Here is an 8,913-nt window from a genome sequence, read left to right on the forward strand (position 1 = left end):
ACTCAAGAAAACAAAGTATTATAATAGAATGTGCAGAACATTGGAATTGGAGGATAAAAAAGGAAAAACTCATTTAAGCATTTCTCAAGCTGAATGAACTGAAAACCAAATTTAAACCTCAAATTACAATACTAAGAGATGCTATGGGCGAAATCTTGAATGGTCCAGGAAGAAGTAAGGAAATAAAAATAAAACTGCAAACTACTATAGCAGTAAACAAAGGACTCCTTTGTGACTATCACTTGAAAAACTTCAAAAGTCTGGAATCAAATCTATCCTTCACGATAATCTTCTAGTGATACAGAACAGTGACACAAAAAAGAAACTATCCCCTTTAAGATCAGTATTCCACTTAAAAATCATCAGGATGAAAGCAAAGGGTCAAAAATTACTCAAAAGAAAATAAGAGAAGGGGGCAGGGAAACAAGAGTACTGGAAAAGGAACAAATGGGACATAACTAAGAGAATGCTGACACATTGTGATAAATGTGACTAATGCCACTGAACAATTTGTGCAGAAATTCTTTTTTTCTTTTCTTTTTGATGCTTCCAGGTAATTTTATTTATAAACAAGACAAAAATTCAAGCAGCGTTAAATTAGGAGAACAAAAGGGAAGGTTGTTGGTTTTTTTTTGTTTTTTTTTTTTTTTTTTTTTACGGTATTTACACACTTTTTATCTAAAAAAAAAATTTTTTTTCTTCCAATCCTTCCACCTCTGGTAAGTTACTATTTCCAACCGTCACTGAACCCAGAGATCCCTCCTCATTCCTCTGGGGGGAACCCTCCAAAAACCCCCAGGGCCTGGATCTCCTCCACAGGTTGTGGCTGTGGGGAAGGTCCCCTAGAAATGTTCTGGGGTCCAGACCACAAGGGATGCAGAACTGTGATGGGGTGTGGGAGGGAAAGGTGGAAAGGAATTGGCTTGGAGTCCTGATGCCACTTTTAACCCAGGAGTCTGAGCAGGTAGGAGACAGCCTGGCTGTCAGGTTAGGGATAAACCAGGCCCTCTTGACTACAGGTCAAGAGGCTCTGCTCCGAGGCTGGCTCCCAAGGCCCCGTCCACTTGGTCACAGAGGATGGAACAAGGAAGAGGCCTGTGTGGCCCTGGATTGAAGCCAACAACTCACTGCTGTCTGTTCCCCCAGATGGCCGTACTTGTGTCCACTGTACCCCACTCTCCCAGACTCACAGGCACAGGACCCTGTTCTCAATGTGGAGCTCCCGAGGGAGCCCTTTGTACACCAGCAGGGAAGGAGGTTACTGGGCTGGGTAGAGAGGGAAGGGCGGGAGGGAGGCTGGCGGCTAGACCAGTTCCTTGGAGGAGGGAGAAGGGAAGAGGTTGTAGACCACTTGTTTTTCTGACTCATTTATACAAGGGATCAGTTGGAAAGGGTTACTCTGGTTTCCCTAAAGCAGCAGAAGAAAATATAAGGAAGAAACAGTAAAAGGCAGTGCTTCCTAGGGAGGAAATTGTCATTCATGAGAGGCTGGGCTTCCCCTGAGCTCAGGTAATGAGGGGGTAAGGCCAACTGGGGAGGGGGTTGTGGGAACAGCTTGTGGGGAGTGTGCTGGACTTTGGCTTTTCTCCCATTGCATCTTCACCCATATAAGAATGGAGCATGGGTTCAGGGGCTGACTTTGCAAAGGTCGGGGAGTTACCTGCCTCTCCCCGAGGCTGACAGAAGGCCCACCACTGTGCCTAGCCCCAAGGGGATGTGGAGTGGGAAAGGGAAGGGCACAAGGGACGTCTACAGGGTCGGGGCAGCCCTCATCCGCCACAACCAAGTCACAGTTTGGTATCAGCCACTGTGTGCTGTATTGCTGAATGGCCATTTCTGGACGTGGCCTGGCCGGTCCTGTTCTCCTGAGCCCCTCTGTTCACACTGGCCTTTCCTTGGGCCTCAGGGGAGCCCCCAGGGCCTGAGCTATAGCCCCGGCCTCCACCGCTCTCAGTGTAGTAAGGGTCTTCACCCTAGACAGTGTATAAACATTATTGAGTGTGCCTGTAACACTGATGTGTCAAATGCTTTAATGGTTGGCTACCCAATGCGGACAGAGAGTGGAGTGAATCTCCCTGATTAAAACAAGCTTGGAAGGAGAAGTGGCATCCACTTCGATAATAGTTTGCCTCTGGAAACCCTATGAACCTGGAGAGAGGATGAAAGGCACCCAAGCATCGAGGACTCTCCTTCATAGGGTCGCTATGAGTCACCTGTGACTCAAAGACACTTAACAACAACAACAACAACAACATTGAGTGTGCAGGAGCAAGGCATAGTGGGGGGTGAGGCCAACAGGAGAGAAGTAGGCGGGGTGGGGTGGGTGAGAGGGAGGGAGAGGATGCAGCTGCGTGTGGGGTGATTCCTTTCTTCCTGAAGAGTGGTCAGGGCTCTAGCTCCAGCCATTCTCCAGTGGGGCTCCAGCTGCGGCGGTTCATGAGGAAATAGCCAGTGGTGCCCAGGATGGCCAGCAGAATTCCCGTGGTCACCAGAGCAATCAGGGTCTTGCCGGAAAAGCTCTGTTGGTTCCCCACACTTTCTTCAGTGAAGCTGTGGATACCAAGCTTTCGAGGCCAGGCTGGTATTTTTTTCATAAGCTGGAGCTTGCTGAGAAGCTCTGATCTGTTGGCCAAGATCAGCATCAGACACAGGTTTTTATCTCCGACTGGGCCAGGAGCATGCTGAGAAAAAGGCACTTAATCTTATTTGTTCTCCTTTATAGGTTACTCTTTGTTTCTCCCTAGCTGCTTTCAGAATTCTCTCCTTGTTTTTGGTTCTGGCAAATTTGACTATGATATGTCTTGGTGTTTTTCTATTGGGGTCTATTCTATATGGTGTTCTCAGCTTCTTGAATATATAGTCTTTCATTCTTCATTATGCCTAGGACGTTTTCTTCTAGTAATTATTCCACAACTTTTTCAGTGCCTTTACTTGCTTCTTCTTGTTCTGAGATTCTGATGATGTGCATGTTATTCCTCTTGATGGTATCCCACTTTATTCTTAGGTTTTCTATCTTCTACTTCACTAGTTCCGTGTTCCATCTCTTCAACTCTGTTCATGTGTCCCTCCATCATGTTGACAGCATCTGAGACATAGGACTTCATATTTTGGATCATGGTTTCTTGTTTTTCCAGAGCCTTTAATGTCTCATTTGTTTTATCTGCATTGTTTTTGATTGATTTTTTTTAAACTCCTCCTGGTTTTTGGTTGCACTGTCCTGTGATTCTTCAAGTTTGTCTTTCATCCATTGAAAATATTCAATCATTGTTCTTTTAAATTCTCTGTCAGAAAGTCCCACCATACTTTCTGGCTTCAGAAAATCCATTAATAGTGTGTCACTTTTTTTTTGGGGGGGGGTGACATTTTGCTTTGCACCTGTGTAGGGTGTGAGGTAGCCTGCTTCTTATGTAATATTGCTGCGGTAGAGTTTTTCATGCCTGAAGCGATGACACGTTCTTAATCTGAAGTCACTGCTACAGAAGAGGGTGTGGCAGTTATGCTGCCTGTGTTTCTCTCTGAACTCGTGAACCAAGGGAAATTTCCGTTCAAGCCCTATGAAAGTGGCCTCTTCTGTAGGATAATTTTTGCAGCTAAGTCAGACCAAGCTGCTCCAGATTAAAGGCAGTTAGTTAGTTGACTGGACGTGAGGAGATGAAAGGCTGAGCATGGGGTGGGCACAGGCAGGGCATGCTTACATGCTGGCATACGCCAGGCAGGCATGCACACAAATGATTATCGTGTGGGCATGTGTGGGGAACTCACTCAGATTTTTGCTGTCCAGGTGGGCATACACGGGACCTCACTCAGATTGCAGCTGTCCAGCTCATACCTGGCAGGGCTATTTGTTTAGGTGGGCATGCTTTGGGACCTTACTCAGATTGCAGCTGTTTGGCTTGTGCCAGGAGGGGCTCACATCTAGCGGGCCTCATATTGTGGTGGGGCCCATGTTCTCCACTTTAAAGTTTTAAAGAGCAAGAATTTTTTTTATTTAAAACTAAAGTGTGCATCTTTGGCTGGGTCTTCTAAAGAAGCAAAATGAGCAAAGTTTATATTTAAGGAAATGGCTAACATGCTTGTAGAGGCAAGGCCCAGGTCTGTGGATGAACCCTCAAGATAGATGTGACTGGAGAGGCAGGAGTCCAGGTCATCAGCAAATAGAGAAGGCTGCTGGATATGGAGGGTGCCAGCTTTGCAGGCTGACATACCCAGAGGTTGTTGCTGGAAAGCTTTGAATATTGACAAGTTCAAACTGTACAAGTCCAGCAGGCCAATGGTTTAAGTCTGGAGTTAACAAGCTACATTGTTGTTGTTAAGTGCAGTCGAGTTGCAGGCATCTCATAGCGACCCTATGAAGGAGAGTCCTTGGTGCTTGGGTGCCTTTCATCCTCTCTCCAGGTTCATAGGGTTTCCAGAGGTAAGCTATTATGGAAGTGGATGCCACTCCTCCTTCCAAACAAGCTACATAGGTAGACATTAATCTGATAAAAGTGCTCTAGCTTTTCCCCAGAGATCAGACAAATAACTTGAAAGCATGCCTGTGAGGATGTTGTTGTTGTGTACCATGGATTTGGAACTGACCCACAGATGCAGGTAGGTTTCCAAAGGCAGTTAATCTCATGGGAAGAGACTCTTCCTCTAAAGCAGAGTAGCTGCTAGCCTTGAACATTGTGCCTTCAAGAGTACACTGCAGCTTCTTACCATTAGGCCACTAGAACTCACCTCTTAATTAGATAAGAAAAGCCATATGTTTAGAGAGCCACTTGCAATTCTGCCTTATTAACATCATTGTTGTTGTTGTCATAAAGTTGAAATAGACTGATAGGTGATCCTCCAGTGGGTTTTCAGAGGCAATTTAATCACATGCGTGATTACCCATCTTTTTCTCAAAGAGCAGCTGGTGGATTTGAACCTGGTGCCTTGAGATTGCAGAGTAGTACCAGTAGTCCACCAGAGCTCCCTATTAACATCCATAGAGGTTACAATTTACAACCTAGAGTAGTTAAAGATCCATTTGCCTTCAAATATCACCTCAGATGGTCATGGTATTTACCTGGTGAAGTGACTCAAACCTTCATTTTTGAAAGATTTAGGCTTTAGTAGTTGTGTTAGATATGTTAGAAAACATGGTAGTGTTTTCCATTGAGGAAGAAAGACTGAGATGGATGTGAAAAGAGACTGTAGAATGCCAAGAAGCCAAGACAAAGAGAAAAAAACAAAACAAAATCCCAGCAAGTTAAGAAGCTAAACAGAAGATTTCAAAGGGCAGATTAAGAAGACAAAGTAATGTATAATAATGAAATGTGCAAAGAGCAGGAGTCAGAGAATTAAAAGGGATGAAATTGCTTGGCATTTTTTTTTTTTTTTAGATTTTGGCTACACAGTAGCTTTTTCTTTAAAATTTTTGTTTTATATTGGTTTGCTTACAAAGTTCATATACATTGTTTTTCATGCTATTCTTAATTTACATTGTGTTTCATACAATCATTCCTATTCATTAATTGGTATTTTAATGAAAGTATACAGAAAACTTGGATTTCCTTTCATTGATTGTTGTACATTTTCCTCCCTACCCTCCCCAGTTCACTTTTTCTTCAAAAAAGATTCTTTCATTGTTGCAGAGTTTCTTCCCTCTCTCCTGCCCCCAGCAGACTTTGCTATGCACCTCTTATTCTGAACTGTTGTCATGCAAACAATACATAATCATTATTTCTTTTAGACAGTTCTTTCCCTCTTCAATTTACATGCAGTGTTCATTACTTATCCCCTTTTCTTAGTTTCCCCTCTAACCCACATGTCAGTCCTGTTTTATAACAGTGGCATTATGCAGTATTTTTCCTTTTGTGACTGAGTTATTTCACTCAGCATAATGTCCTCCAGGATCACTCATTTTGTGTAATATTTTATGAGTTCCTTGTTTTTCAGTACTGTGTATTATTCCATTGTATAAATATATGACAGCTTCCCTATCCATTTCATTTGTTGATGGGGCACTTGGGTTGCTTTCATATCTTTGCTATTGTGAACAATGCAACAATAAACATGGGTGTTGGTAGTTCTGGTTTCTTTAGGATATATTCCCTGTAGTGCAATTGCAGGGTCAGACGGTATTTCTATTTCCAGCTTACTGAGAAAGCACCATACTGCCTCCTAGAGAGGTTGCACCATTTTACACTCCCACCAACAGTGAATAAGGGTTCCAAACTCTCCACAACCTCATCAGCATTTGTTGTTCGCTGTTCTGTTAAACTTTGCTATTGTAACTGGTGTGAGATGATATCTCATAGTTGTTTTAATTTGCATCTCTCTTAGAGCTAGAGGTTTTGTACATTCCTTCATGTGTTTATTTACTATCTGAATGTATTCTTTAGTGAAGTATCTGTTCATGTCATGTGTCCACTTTGTGATTGGGTTTTTTATCTTTATCTTGCTGAAGTGCTGGAATATTCTATCAATTGTAGATCTAAGTCCCTTATCAGACATGTCATTACATATTCTTTTTCCCAGTTTGTGGCTCACCTTTTTACCCTGTTGGAAAAGTTTTTGGATGTGCATAACGATTTGATTCTTAGAAGATCCCATTCATGTATTTTATTCTCTTCTAGTTGTAGGGATTTTTAGTATGTTTGGGAGACTGTTCAGGTTGTGGATTAGGGTTTCTAGAGTTCTTCCAAGATTTTCTCTGATGAAGTCTATAATCCTTGGTTTTACTCCTAGGTCTTTGATTCACTTTGAGTTGGTTTTTGTGTATGGTGTAAGGTTTAGGTCTTGCTTGAGTTTTCTCCAGATAGTTTTCCAACTTTGCCAACACCATTTGTTAAGGAGGCTTTCATTTCCCCACTTAATTGATTTCATCACCTTGTCAAAAATCAGTTGACCACAGATGGATGAGCTGATTTCTGGATTCTCAGTTCTATTCCATTGATCTATATGTCTGTCACTGTACCAGCACCATGCTGTCTTGACCATCATTGCGGAGTAGTAGGATTTGAGATCAGGGAATGAGATGCCTTTTATCTTTTTTCTCTTTTTAAGAAGTGCTTTGCTTATTCAGGATATGGAATTGAAAATTGCCTTCTCCATCTCGTTGAGGAATGCAATTTGTATTTGTCTTGGGATTGCATTGAACTTGTAGATTGCTTTTAGTGGACTTGTCATTTTCACAATATTGAGTCTTCCTATCCAAGAGCAGAGGTTGTTCTTTCATTTCTCCAGGTTTCTTTTTGTTTCTTGTAATAATGTTTTGTAATTTTCTTTGAATTTGTCTTTTGTGTTTCTAGTTTGATTTACTCTCCAGGAAGTATTTAATATTGTGATTAGCTATTGTGATGGGTATTGTTTTTCTTAGCTCCAGTTCTGTATTCTCTTTGTCACTGTAGAGAAATCCAACTGATTTTTGTATGTTGATCTTGTATCCTGCCACTTTGCTATGTCAACTATGTCAGTAGTTTTCTTGCTGAATCTTTAGGGTTTTCTAAGTGTACTATCATATCATCTGCATATAGAGATCATTTGGCCCTGTCTTTGCCAATTTGGGTACCTCTTATTTCTTCCTCTTGTCTTAGTGCTACTTCTAAGGCTTCCTATTACAGGAGAGATGAGAGTGGGCATCTTTGCCTAGTTCCTGTTCTCAAAGGGAATGCCTTTAATCTCTCCACTGAGAATGATGTTAGCCCTTGGTTTTGCACATATTTTTATATTCAGGAATTTCCCCTCTATTCCTATTTTGTTGAGTGTTTTAATCAGGAGGGATTGTTGGATTTTGTCAAAGGCCTTTTCTGCATCGATTGATAAGATCATGTAATTCTTAGTTTTTGCTTTGTTAATGTGATGATTGTTTTTCTAATGTTGAACCATCTTTGAATACTTATGAATCCCACTTGGTCATGGTGAATTATTTTTTTTTTATACACTGTTGGATTCTATTGGCCAGGATTTTGTTCAGGATTTCTGTGTCTATGTTCATGAGAAATATTTGCCTATAGTTTTCTATGTTGGTGGTGTCTTTACCTGGCTTTGGTATCAAGGATATGTTTGCTTCATAGAACGAGTCTTAGAGAATTCCAAATTTTTCTGTTTTCTGAAATACTTTATGTAGAATTGATGACAATTCTTCTTTAAATGTTTGATAAAATTCACTTGTAAAACCATCTGGTCCAAGGTTGATTTACTTTGGGGTTGTTTGATTGTTTTGCTTTGTTTTTTTAAGTTGCAAGGTTTTTTTTATAACCTTTCCAATTTCTTCTTTTGTAATGGGTCTGTTCAGGTGTTTAATTTCAGTCTGCATCTATGTAGGTAATTTGTGAGTTTCTAAGCAATTGTCCATTTCTTGTTGGTTTTTAATATTTGTTTGAATATAGTTTTTCGTAATATTCCATTGTTAATATTTTTATTTTAGTTGGTTCTGTTGTGACATTACCCCTTTCATCTCTTATTTGGATTATTTGTGTCTTTTCTTTCTTTTCATTTGGTGTTCTTCCTAGTGGTTTGTCGATTTTATTTACATTTTTGAAGAACTAACTTCTGATTTTGCTAATGGTTTCAATTGTTTTTCTCTTTTCTATACCATTTATTTCTGCATTAATTTTTATAATTTCAGGTTTTTTAGAGGGTGTCAGGTCTTCTTGCTGTTCTTTTTTCAATTTGTTTTAGATGTTGGGTTCAAGAGTCAATTATCATTTTTTCTTGCCTTTTGATGTGTTTGCTTACCGGTATGGGTTTATCAGAGACTGTACGATTGGCACAGGACAGAGCAGAGATTAGGGCTGTTGTACGTAGGGTCTCTATGAGTCACAAATGACTCGACTGCACATAACAACAACAACAACAACAACAACTGTTAAAATAGTATTTTTTAGCATTGTGGCGCTTTCTCAAAAAGTTACAAATAAAGATACCATTTGACCCAGCAATTCC

General features: G+C 40.8%; 1 pseudogene; it reads right to left on the bottom strand.

The window, feature by feature from the left end:
- Window positions 1-1,787: 1,787 nt before the first annotated feature.
- LOC102855919 lies at window positions 1,788-7,608 on the bottom strand (annotated as a pseudogene).
- Between the last annotated feature and the right edge of the window lie 1,305 nt (window positions 7,609-8,913).

Source organism: Elephantulus edwardii, unplaced genomic scaffold (assembly GCF_000299155.1).
Source record: "Elephantulus edwardii isolate Elephantulus edwardi_28Jun2011 unplaced genomic scaffold, EleEdw1.0 scaffold00559, whole genome shotgun sequence".
Lineage (NCBI taxonomy): Eukaryota > Metazoa > Chordata > Mammalia > Macroscelidea > Macroscelididae > Elephantulus > Elephantulus edwardii.